Below are 13,170 nucleotides of genomic sequence, written 5' to 3'. Positions count from 1 at the left end.
AAAAATACACTAAAAAAGAATGAAAAGGACATCTCCTAAATTCTTGTGTAAACCAAAATGTAGCAAATAAATAAAAGCGGAGGGAGTATCTTCATTTCTCTCTCATAACTTCTTCATTTCCTCTCTGTTCAAGTTTGTAATATGTCTTTCAGTTTTTTCTCTCGTTTCTCTTATAAGTTCTTCATTTTGAAATAATATAGTGTATTTTGAAATAATACAATGTATTTCAAAATAATATAATGTATTTTGACATGATAGTGTTTTGCTGAGTTTTTCGGCTTTTGTTTTGCATGATATATTGTATATTGACATAATATAGTGTATATTGACATGATCTAGCGTGTTTTGACATGATAATATTTTGTTGTTTTTGTTGGCATTATAATATTCCATGATATAGTGAACATGAACATGATATAATGTGTTTTGACATGATATAGTGTATTTATTCTTTCCTTAATTCCCGTGCCCAAAGTGAAATGGAAACTATAAAATGAAACGAATTAGTTTATCATGTGGATAGAGTGCAACAGTCAAACAGGTATTTGACATCGAATTCAACATAATTCTACAACATAAGGTGCTCAATGCTCATCCTACATCATGTTCAATGCTCATCCTACATCTGATGTAGACAGAATTAACTGCTACTTTTTCCCAGTATATACTGGAGTAAACCACCCCTACCAAGTGAACAGGTTCTTAGAACTTACATTTCTAGATCATACAAGATAAGGTGCTCATCCTACATCTTCGCTTCCTCTTCCTTTTCACCCTCTTCCATCATCTAAGTTGCTGATGATACAAACTGAAAAGAAAAGGAAATGAAGAGAATAAATTTCTTCTCCAAGTCAACTCTATTCAATCTAACTTTGTTTCTCCAGTTACTTCCACTTCTCTGTTTATCTGAAAATCATTTTGGGGATTGTTTGCCAAAGAAATGCGGCAACCACAGTATAACATATCCATTCCATATTATAAACCAGCAAGAATCTTATTGTGGGTATCCTGATTTTGAGGTGTCCTGTAATAATGATAGAATTCCTTTGTTGAATATATCAGGGAATACTTATGTGATAAAGAATATTTGGTATGAGAGCATGAAGTTTCAAATCATAAATTCTGCTTTGGTTGATAGTATTGCAAACACAAGTGATTGTTTTGATTCGCTTAAGAATATGTCATTCAGGGACGAAAGATTCAAGTTCGCAACGAATCACAGTGATATATATGTGCTCCCAAATTGCTCAGAAAAAGTGTTGGAAGAGAATAAGGAAAAAAGGGTGAAATGTGGGAGTTTAGCAGTGTATAGGAATGATTCAAAACTGCAGGATTTGGTGGGACAGTGTAATGGTGTTGTTATTGAAGTTCCATATAATGATGAGGATATGAAAGATGGGAGGATAACAGATATGTTAGAAAGGGAAGTGTTGCTGAACTGGAAGACTTATAACTGCACAGCTTGTTTGGAAAGTAACGGGCAGTGTGGATATGATGCAGATAATAATCAATTCAATTGTTACTGCCCTGATAGAACTCATGCTCTTCGATGTGCTCTACCACATGTTCCTAGTAAGTCTCACTCTCCGTGCATGCAATAAGTTTCTAAGTAATTGTCTGCTTAGACATACAATATTGCTCTACCTGCGATTTTGTTGTTTTCTTTCCATTTTTTGATGTGCAGTTTGTGGTCTTCATACTGGCATCTGTATGAGAGATACTTTCCTAGATTTCGTTGACTTGTTTAATTGCGTATTAAACTTGGCATTTCTTTGATACAAAATGATTCATTGTACATTCGAGTGTTAGATCCCCGTAAACAAGCAGACAGTGTCACCTAATTCATCGATCCTCTCACGAACTGCTACCCAACCAAGGCGAATTCGTAAATCGAAGTGTAATTTAACAAACCTAGATAGCTAATTCCCCGTACCATTCAAAAGTCAGTTCAGAATTAATCCTTTGATGATCATTTTTTTGAATTAGCTCTTGTTTGTTCCTTTGATCCTCAATATTGCGGACAATAAAACATTTAGGCTCGTTTTTAGAGAGTCTGGGGTTGGATCTTCAACAAAAAGAGGTATTCCTAATATCCTCTGTTTGGATTGTATGGCACATTGTTGTCCTGACAGTAGAGAATAATTCTCCCAAGGGTAAGGAATGCGACGTTTTTCTTCCTATTCTTCACTTCCGCCTCCTTTCCTCCCATCCATCCTCTTTCGCTCCATTCCATTTTTCATTTCTTCTCTTATGTTTCTGGTAAGGAACCAAAGAATTTTCCCTTGGGAAATATGTTCGTGGAAAATCTATACTATACTGAAAATTGTTTTCCGTCAAACCAAAATAAACCTTAATCACAACAATTTGATCCTTTAACCCCGCAAATGCACAAAAGATATAATGTAGAGGTTCCCTGGGAAGGATAAGGAGACTTCCACTAACAGCCCGTCGTCTAGGATAACTTCTATTTCTTTTTAGCTAGACTATGCTTGCAGATGTGTCTGATACCTCTGGGAGTGAAGTTCTGGTGCCATTTAAAGGTCAGAATAACTATGTTGAATTCAAATGCTAGTTAGTAAATTTGGTTCCTACTGGAGCATTAGATTGGTGCTAGATGAATTAGTGAAGAGCATTCATCATGCTTGCTTATTCGCTCCTGATTGACTTAAGAGATTGTGTAGCTTGAAAGAGACCAATTCTCTTTTGTTTTTTTATATATTTTATTTTTTGCGAGTTGACCTGTTAGAGGCGCTGAAGTCATATCGCATATATAAATGAGGATATGATTAATTGTAAATTATACTAGTTAGAATATTCCTGTAAGTTTAAAACCAGTTATTGACCTTAGAGGCTTAGACCAGATTAATCTTATCATAGCTTATTGTGGTAGATTTCTATTACTGATAGGCTTTGCCAATAAAGACCTTTGTTTATTGAGATATCCATCAGTTATATATGTCCTACTATTATTTTTATTTTCTGATCCACATTTAAGAGCTTTTACATGACAGCATTGATGTGATAACATGAAGCGTCTTCCTTAAACTAGTCCAAAGTATAAGCTGTTCATACCAAAAATTCTATTTTTTTTTTTTAGCCAGAAAGAAAGAAACTAGGGAGGAACCCAATTGACAGGCCACCCTAAAGCATCCTTACGGATGATCTTGGAAAAAGCAATATCAGGAGATTCAACACCAATAACAGAGATTAGTAGTGGAATGGCCATAATGTGCCATCCAATCGGCAGCAAAATTAGATTCTCTAAAAACATGCTGAATATTATAATTATCAAATTTTCTCAAATCATCAGCTGCATCATTAATGAGAGCATTAATAGACCACGGAATTTTCCAGATTCTTTTGATAGCTTGAATAACTGAAAGATTATCACCCTCAATTGTAATATTATTAGCCCCCAGATAGAGAGCTCCCCTAATACCTTCTCTTAGACCCCAGGCCTCGGCAACTAAAATAGAATTATTATCAGCTATGGCGTTAGCACCACTAAGCAAAAGCTTTCCCACAGAATCGCTAATAACAAAGCCATAAGCTGTACTTCCATTCTGTAACTTGGAACCATCAAAATTAAGTTTAACAAAATCAAGAGGAGGGGGGGACCAAATAATATTCGGCCTAGGCTTTTTAGTTGCTTTAACAACATGCTGACTATAATCTAAAGTGGAACAATTAAACAAGGAACAATCTAGATTATGCATATAGGCTTTAATCAAAACCCCTAGTTTGGCTGGAGAAAAGCTTTCCTGACGAAAAATGATACTATTTCTAGCATACCAAATGAACCACCATACAATTGCATAGAAATTGAGGTTCTTCAGAGTCAAACAAGACTTAAGATTGCAAAAGTGCTCAATAAAAGAAAGATCACTATTATCAATAGGAAGGGGAGAAAAAAACCCATTGACATTAAAAATTTCTAAAACATCATGAACAAAAGGGCAGTCAAGAAATAAGTGATGGTCATCTTCTGAGTGGTAGTTACAAAAAACACACTCTAAAGGAAGGAAAATATGACTCATTTCTAACCTCTTTTTAGTAGGGAGACCATTCTGACAAATTTTCCACAGAAAGAATTTAATCTTGGGCGGATCTAAGCCATACCCTTGAAGTAGAGCAACACCCGATTTAACCGAATATTCTCCATCTGCAGTAAGGCCCCAAAAAATCCTATCTGCCATTTTATTATAAGGAATAAAGATTTTTAAAATATCTTCCACTACATTAATCGGAACATAGTTTAAGAGAAGTTCTTTATTCCATTTAGCAGCATCTGTAATGAAAAAATTAACCATCAAATCCTCTGACCCAATAATAGGGGAGTACTTCTTTTTAAGAGGGTAATTAAACACCCAATTGTCATTCCAAAATGAGATAGACTCCCCATTCCCCACCATCCATCTAAGACCTTGCTTAAAAGGTGTACGAAGCGTCATTAGTTTACGCCATTGCCAAGATACATTAGCTTTAGTTTTATAAGTGAATAAGGTGTCTTGTTTTAAATATTTCTGCTTAACGAGTTTGACCCATAAATTGTTAGGCATCCTAATTATTTTCCAAAGAAGTTTGAACTGAAGAGCTAAGTTATTAACTTTAGCTTTCTTCAACCCCAATCCTCCAAATTTTTTTGGTGTACAAATCTTATCCCAACCTATCAAGTTAGGAGCTTTAGAGTTCTGATCTTTATTCCAAAGAAAATTCCTATAGTTTTTATCTAAAGAGAGAGGATAGAAGGAGGGAGAATAAAACTTTGCATTTGGAAGCTAGCTTTAGAAGCCAGATTAGACTGGATTAAAATAGCTCTACCTGCTTGAGATAGTGAATTGGCTCTCCACTTGGTAAGTTGAGAGGAGACTTTTTCTTGAATAGAACTAAAAGTTGCATTTGTAACCTTGCTACTAATGATTGGGCAACCCAAATAGTAACCTAGTGATAGAGAATCATCCATCTGGAGAATATTCTGAAAAACACTTAATAATTCTGCTGGGGTATTTGTTGTACATTGAAAAGCAGACTTATGAAAATTGACAAGTTGGCCTGGCATCGAGCAGTATTTGTTAAGAATAGATTTTATAGCATGACAGTTTTCTACCTTAGCTTTTGCCAAAATCATTGTATCATCCGCAAAAGTTAAAAAAGGAATGTTAATTCTAGAATGACCAAGAGTAACCCCTATCAATCGAGAATCTATAGTACTAGCTTGAAACAATTGACGAGCTAAAATTTCTGCACATAGAATAAAAATATACGGGGAAAGAGGATCTCCTTGACGAATACCTCTAGAGGGGAAGAACATATCTCCAGGAATACCATTTACCAGAACGGAAAATGACACAGTTGTAATGCATTGACGGAGCCAATTAATCCATTTCTCACAAAAACCCAATTTTTTAAATGTTGCAAAGATAAAGCTCCATTCTAGTCTATCATAAGCTTTTTCCATATCTAATTTAATAGCTAACCACCCTTCTCTTCCTTTTTTATTCTTAAAAGAATGGAACACTTCATGAGCTAATAAATATTATCTTGAATTTGTCTTTCAGGGACAAAAGCCCCTTGTAAAGGATGAATAATCCGACCCAACACGACTTTCAATCTATTAGCCATAATTTTTGAAATAATTTTATAAATAGTTGAGCACAGGCTTATAGGTCGAAAATGATTTGGGTTAGATGGAGCTTCTATTTTAGGAATAAGAGTTATAAAAGTATGATTAATTTCTTTTAAGATTTTTCCTGAATGAAAAAAAAGCCTTAATAGCCCTATACACTGAGTTTCCCACAAGAGTCCAATACTTTTGATAGAAGAAAGGAGTAAAACCATCTGGACCCGGAGATTTATCCGGTGCTAGATCAAACAGGGCAGATTTGACTTCGTCTATCGATATATCAGCGCATAGGTCTATGTTGTCATTTTCAGAAATTATACACTCCAATAAAGATAGATCGGAATCATAATCAAAACAACAATCCATATTCTTAGAAAATCTCTTCTTAAACGCATTAGTAAAACATTCTTCTACTAATTTTGGTTGAGTAACTAAACGGTCTGACGGATCTTTAATAGAAGTAATTAAATTACGATTTCGTCTAATCGAGGCACATGCATGATAATACTTTGTGTTTTGCATCCCCAAATTTTAAATTATTAGACTTAGCCTTGATTTTCCAATAGGAGTCTTGAAAATCTAACAACTTTGTTTGCTTAGCTAAAAGCAAGTTTTGTTGTCTAATTAGATGAGGGCAATCATTATGTTCAAGTAGTTGATTTTGAATTCTACCCAACTTTCCCTCAACACTACTTAGTTGTCTAGATATATTGCCAAATCTGGTAGTGACCCAAGTTTTAACTTTCTCCTTTAAAAGTTTGCACTTTTTTGTTAAGCAATACATATTCGAACCTTGAAACCTTTGACACCAAGTTTTCTTGATTAAAACATCAAAATCTTTCGAGTTGTCCATACTTTATCAAATTTAAAAGGGGGCTTTTAGATTACTATGGTTTTGATTTCCAAGGATATAGGACAGTGATCTGAAGAAGAAAAAAGATGATGAATAATTTTTGCATTTGGGAAAGCATTTAACCAACTTATACTCGCAACCCCCTTATCTAACCTTTCCAAAATATTATTTGGACCACTTCTGATTTTCGCCAAGTATACGGGTTCCCTTCAAAAGGAAATTCTATGCAGTCGATAGCAGAGTAAAAATAATTCATAATAGCTAATCTGGAAAATCTAAATTCAGCCCCACCTAGTTTATCTAAATGGAACTTAACTCATTGAATCCCCTATATAATGAAAGGGCTTTCGAGCCTTCTAATAAAATCAATTAGTTCATCCCAAAATTCATACTTCAAATTATAATTGGAGGAGCATAGATGAAAATAGCAATAAAGCTAAAATTAATGGCTAATAGCTCAATTTTACAAGCCCAAAAACGAGAAGATTTACTAATGGATGATAGAACAAACGGATTACAATTATCATTCTTCCACATGATCCACATACCCCTGCTAACCCCATTGACGGAAGGAAGTCAAAATGAGTGAAGCCACAGTACCTAACACATCCCTCAGAAGGAGGAGTTGGCACTTTAGTCTCACATAGCATCATGATTTTTACTTTCTTGGATTTACAAAAAACTTTTACTTCTTCCATAGCTAAATGCCTCCTCGAACCTCTTATATTCCAACTACTTATAATCATAAAACATAGACTTTTGGAATACAAGACTTACCTAAGTCTTGCCCCTCGACAGACCTGATAACAATTATTTTCTCCGCACAAATACTACATGAGCAACAATGCAGATTGGCAAGCTCTCTGACATTAAAAACCATCGACAATGCAGTGACCAGAACTGGATGAGCACCATTACAAAAAAAATTTGATTTTGCTAATTTGATGCACGAAACAGCAACTTTAAAGACCCAAAGATGGAGAGAAACCAACTGGTTCAAACTCGCCTTTGCAATAGAGATTGACATTAAAAAGAAGGCTATCTTCGCAAGCATTACTGAACATTGAAATATTAGAGCATACGAGAAGATGCTAAAGACTAAATCAGGCCAACAATTCTTATCAATTAGAATTCTAATCCCCAAATAGGAATGACAGAGCCTAAAATAAAGATTTTGTATAGCAAACTTAACCAACTTCATAACCATCCACAAAAACTTCTGAGAAATAGAGCAATAATAACAATCAGACAACAGGAATACATATAATGCCAATTTGATAACAACAATCACATTCTCAATGACATTTTTCTTGACATAGATTTGGCTTAAGCAATAGCCAAAGCCTTCTATAGGCAAAAGAAAAGAAGAACAATCTTCTCCATTCCAATAGCTTCTGGGGCCTAGAATGGAGTAAATGAAGAAATTCTTGAAAGAGATAAACAAAAGTAACATTGTATCATACCAAAAAACCTTGATTACCAGTCTAAAAGTATTGAATAAATGGATTATAACATATAAGGTCAGATGTGAACAACACCATACCTTTGAAATGGAAGAGAGAAACTTGTAGAATAAGAACAAGAGGAAGATATAGAGAAGTATCTTCTCACTAACTGAAAAAGGAAGTGCTGTAATGAAGAGATGCAAAATGCCCACCCACGCCAGAGCATTAACAACCAGAAGCACCAAATGAACACCATTGACGAAAGACCCACTCGCAATAGAAGGCGTATAAAACACCCCAATTAGACCAAGCCTACAGCAAGAACCCACTCGCAACAAAAAAACCGACACCATTGACGAAAGAAATAGACCCACACCAGGAACTGAAAGAGGAACCCGAAGCGAGACACTTCGAAAAACCCTAGCCATTAATCGAACTTTGAATTTGAATGGAAGGAAAAAAAAACCTTTAATCCAATCAAAGGCTTGGACTTGAAATCCAACAATAGAAGAGAAATACTTGAATTGCACTATGACAAACACAGGAGGTGAACTTTTCTCATGAAAGGAGAAATTTTTTTGAACTTTATCAACCTTAATTTGGGGGAAATTTCTAGGCTGATTTGAGGAATTTGTTGAGGTTTGGGTTCTGAAAATTACTACTAGTATTATTAATAGCAAATTGATAACAGAAACTAAGAACAATTTGGCATTTTTGATGGTTTCAAGATTGAATTGAGATAATTTTGGGTGGCTAGGGTTATGAGATAGTGAATTGGGGCTTTTTCCTTCTCTCTTTTCTCTTTCTCTCTCTACTTCTTTCTCCCTCATCTTTTTTCTGTTTTTCTTGTTTCTTGTGAAATGTATACCAAAAATTCTATAAAAAGAAAAGAATCAAGGAAATCAGAGAAATATAGTATACAGCTGGTTTTGAATAGAATTTTTTACCAAAAACCAAGTCTTAAGAACTGGGATTTAGCTTTTAGAAACTCCCATTTTATAGTAAAGCTCATGTACTTTTCTGGTCCTCCTATCAATTCCACTCATTATTCTTTCCGAAATAATCCAATTTAAAAGCAATAAGCCGATCTTTCTCACTCCTCTGCTTTTCCTGATGTACCGTTCTTTGGCCTTGGATCAATACTTTAAAGACTGTGAACCTAGAGAGTTTCGCCACCCGATCGGGCCCGTGACAATTTCCTTGGCAGCTGTTTTCGTTGTTCGCCCAATGCCGTCAGGCAGGCTCGCTCGATCGGGCGCCTTTAGCGAAGAACGGCAGGGCAAGTTTCGCCCGACCGGGCCCCTAACGCATCTAAGGATTAGTAATTACCGCCCGATCGGGCGGATGTCCCCAACCCCAATCGGGCGGGAGCCCGGTTAACGCAGAAACGCGTGGACGTAGCCAAATTGGTGAACCACATAAATCTGTTGTTTGTTTTTCATTGTTTTACATTCATTATTTGTTTCTCTCTCACATTTGTTATAACAAATTGGTATCAAGAGCTTTGTGTTCGATATGTGTGAGAAAAGATGTCTGAGATGAATGTGAAGATTGATAAATTCACTAGGAAGAATAGTTTCAATCTGAGGCAAATCAAGATGCGGGCTTTATTGAAGCAACAAGGGTTGTGGGCGCCGTTGACAAAAAAGTCAACAGATTCAGTTACCGCTGAGATGACCACTCTAGAGGAGAAGGCTCATTCAACGATTATGTTGTGTCTGACTGATGACATAATCACTGAAGTCGCGGAGGATGGAACCGCATTTGGTCTGTGGTTGAAATTAGAGAGTTTATAAAAGACAAAATCTCTAACCAACAAGTTGCTTTTGAAGCAACGTCTGTTCAGACTGCGAATGCAGGAAGGTATGCCTCTTAGATATCACCTAGATCAATTAAATACAATTTTGCTAGAATTTGCGTAATATTGATGTTAAGTGGAGGATGAGGATGGCGCTTTAATTCTGCTTGTTTCTTTACCGTTATCGTATGAAAATTTTGTGCAATCTTTCATTGTTGGTAGAGATTATGTGTCCCTAGAAGAAGTTAGATCATCTCTGCATACTAGGGAATTGCGCCATAAGGCATCTGGTGGTAGTACAGGTACAAATAATCAGTCTTCTGGATTAGTGGCCAGTAGTAGTGGTAAGGGACATGGTAAAGAGAATTTAAAGAAACTGGAAATTCTTAAGGGAGTTTTAAACCTAATGATGTCTGTAATTACTGTAAGGAGAAGGGGCATTAGAAAAAGGAATGTCCTAAAAAGAAGCATCAAGAGAATAAATCTGGATCTGGTTCTACTGTTGTTGCAGCAGAAAATTCGAATTTTGAGGATGACCTTGCTCTAGTTGCTAATGAGCAAACATATTGTAGTAATGTGTGGGTTATTGATTCTGGAGCGTCGTATCATATGATTCCTTGTAGGGAGTGGTTTACTACTTATGAGCAGGTAGATGGGGTAATATTTCAATGGCTAACAGTGTAGTCTATAAGACAGTTGGAATAGGCTTTATCAAGATCCGGACACATGATGATACTTTATGCACTTTGAACAATTCCAGGCATGTTCCATAGATGACTAAGAATCTGATTTCGCTTAGTCTATTAGACAGTAAGGGGTTCAGTTACAGAGGTTGGGGTGGAGTTGTGAATGTCTGCAAGGGTTCAAAGGATGTTTTGAAGGGGATCAAGTGTGGTACCTTGTATGTTCTGCAGGGTTCTGCTCTCTCAGGTTCAATTGTTGTTGCGTCGTCTGAAATTCAGAAGGAGGATATGACCAAGCTATCGCACATGAGACTTGGGCATATGAGTGAGAGAGGGATGCAAATCCTCTCCAAGGCTGATCTTTTGGGTGGCCATAAGGTCACAAGCCTGGAGTTTTGTGAGCATTGTGTTTTTGGGAAACTACATCGTAGCAAGTTTCCTAAGGGCATTTATAGAACAAAAGGTACTCTGGATTATATCCACTCTGATTGTTGGGGTCCTTCATGCGTGGAGTCTTTGGAAGGTCACATGTACTTTGCTTCTTTCATATATAGATGATTATTCAAGAATGACTTGGTTAATTGTCCTGAAGTTAAAAGGTGAAACTTTCAAGAATTATGCAGTGGAAGGCATTGGTGGCAAATCAAACTGGAAAGAAGATCAAAAGGCTACGAACTAATAATGGTTTGGAATTTTGTCTGTTTGAATTCGAAGAGTTCTGTAAGAATGAAGGGATTACTAGACATCACACTGTCAGAAATACACCACATCCGAATGGTGTAGCAGAACGAATGAATCATACACTTCTAAAGAGAGCTCGGTGCATGCCCTCTAATGCTGGTATTACTAGAAGGTTTTGGGCAGAAGCCGTCAGTACATCATGTTATCTGATCAATCGTGGACCTCACTCTGGGATCAATCTCAAAATACCATATGAGATGTGGTCAGGTAAGCTTGTAGATTACTCAGATATGCGAGTTTTTGGTTGTAATGTTTACTATCATGTAAACGAGGGTAAGTTAGAACGAAGGGCTAAAAAGGGAGTGTTTGTGGGTTATGGGGATGGAGTAAAGGGCTATAGAATTTTGTCTCCGTCTAAGGGTAGTGTTATAGTTAGTAGAAATGTTCTCTTTGATGGAAAATCTATGTTTAATCCTACTGTGGAGTCCATTGTTGTGTTAGATAGTGGTAGTGCTGATAAGCAGGTGGAGCAGCAAGTCACTCATGATGAGAGTGATGACTATCAACACATTGTTTCTGAAGAACCATCATCTTCAATACCAAGTGAAGAGGCGCCTAGCCTGGCTCGGGAGCGTCCTGTAAGGGCAAATTTTGAGAAACCTCCAAACATATATGATTTTGAAGATATTAGCTTATGCACTGCAGGTTGCTGAAGAGGTGGATGTCTATGAGCCATCAACCTATAGGGAAGCAGTTACATGTACGGAGTCTACCCATTGGCTTGCTGCAATGGGGGAAGAGATGGAGTCACTTCATAAGAACGAGACTTGGGAGCTTGTGCCTAAGCCTTCAGGGAGAAAAATTGTACTTGTAAATGGGTTTTCAAGAAAAAGGAGGGGAACATCTGAAGAAGGGGTCAAGTATAAGGCTCGACTGGTTGCAAGAGGGTTCACACAAAGGGAGGGTGTAGACTATAATGAGATTTTTTCGCCTGTAGTCAGACATACTTCCATCAGGGTGCTACTAGCAGTAGTTGCACATCAGGATTTTGAGCTTGAGCAGCTAGATGTAAAAACAGCTTTCTTACATGGAGAGTTGGAGGAGGAAGTATAATATGGCTCAACCAGATGGGTTTCAGGTTCCGGGAAGAAAACAGTGTTTGCAAGTTGAAGAAGTCTCTTATATGGGCTAAAGCAGTCTCCAAGGCAATGGTACAAGAAGTTTGATAGCTATATGATGAAGCTAGGCTACAACAGGAGCTCATATGATTGTTGTGTGTATCAAACAAGCTGACAGATGGGTCTTTATCTACTTAGTGCTATATGTGGATGATATGTTGATAGCTGCCAGGAACAAGTCAATGTTCAGATTGAAGGAACTTCTCAGTGCTGAATTTGAATGAAGGATTTGGGTGCAGCAAGGAAGATTTTGGGATGGAATTTATAGGGAAGGCTCAAGAAAGCTTTTCTTGTCACATAAAGGCTATATTGAGAAGATATTGTCAAGGTTTGGCATGTCAACAGCAAAACCTATAGATACTCCAAGTGCTTCAGATAGTCACTTGTCTGTTGCATTTGCACATAAGTCTGTGAGGAGAGGAGTACATGAGTGGTTCTTATGCTAGTATAGTAGGGAGCTTGATGTATGTATGGTTTGCATAGGCGGATCTTGCACATGAGTCAGCAGTGTGGTTATAGGTTCATGGTGATCCTAGTAAGGAGCATTGGCAGGCAGTCAAGAGGATCTTTCGATATCTAGAGGTACGTCAGATGTTGGTCTCATTTACGGAGGTGATATGGCATGTTTAGTTGTAGGATATTCTTTTTCTGATTGTGCTGGAGATGTGGATGGGAAGAGATTTATGACTGGTTATGTGTTCACTCTTGGTGGTCCTACGGTAAGTTGGAAAGCAACTTTGCAGTCTACAGTAACTTTGTCTACTATTGAGGCAGAGTATATGGCCTTGACAGAAGCAGCTAAGGAGGAAATCTGGTTAAAGGGGCTAGTTAGTGATTTGGGTCTACATCATGATCATGCAACTGTGTATTGTGACAGCTTAAGTGCATATGCTTGGCAAGGATCAAGTC

General features: G+C 37.0%; 1 pseudogene; it reads left to right on the top strand.

The window, feature by feature from the left end:
• The first annotated feature begins 704 nt into the window (after window positions 1–704).
• Window positions 705–13,170, top strand: part of LOC125498868 (LEAF RUST 10 DISEASE-RESISTANCE LOCUS RECEPTOR-LIKE PROTEIN KINASE-like 2.5) — a 29,081-nt pseudogene continuing 16,615 nt past the window's right edge.

This window comes from Beta vulgaris, chromosome 6 (genome assembly GCF_026745355.1).
Source record: "Beta vulgaris subsp. vulgaris cultivar EL10 chromosome 6, EL10.2, whole genome shotgun sequence".
Taxonomy (NCBI): Eukaryota; Viridiplantae; Streptophyta; class Magnoliopsida; order Caryophyllales; family Amaranthaceae; genus Beta; species Beta vulgaris.
This window is presented reverse-complemented; position numbering and strand designations above follow the sequence as displayed.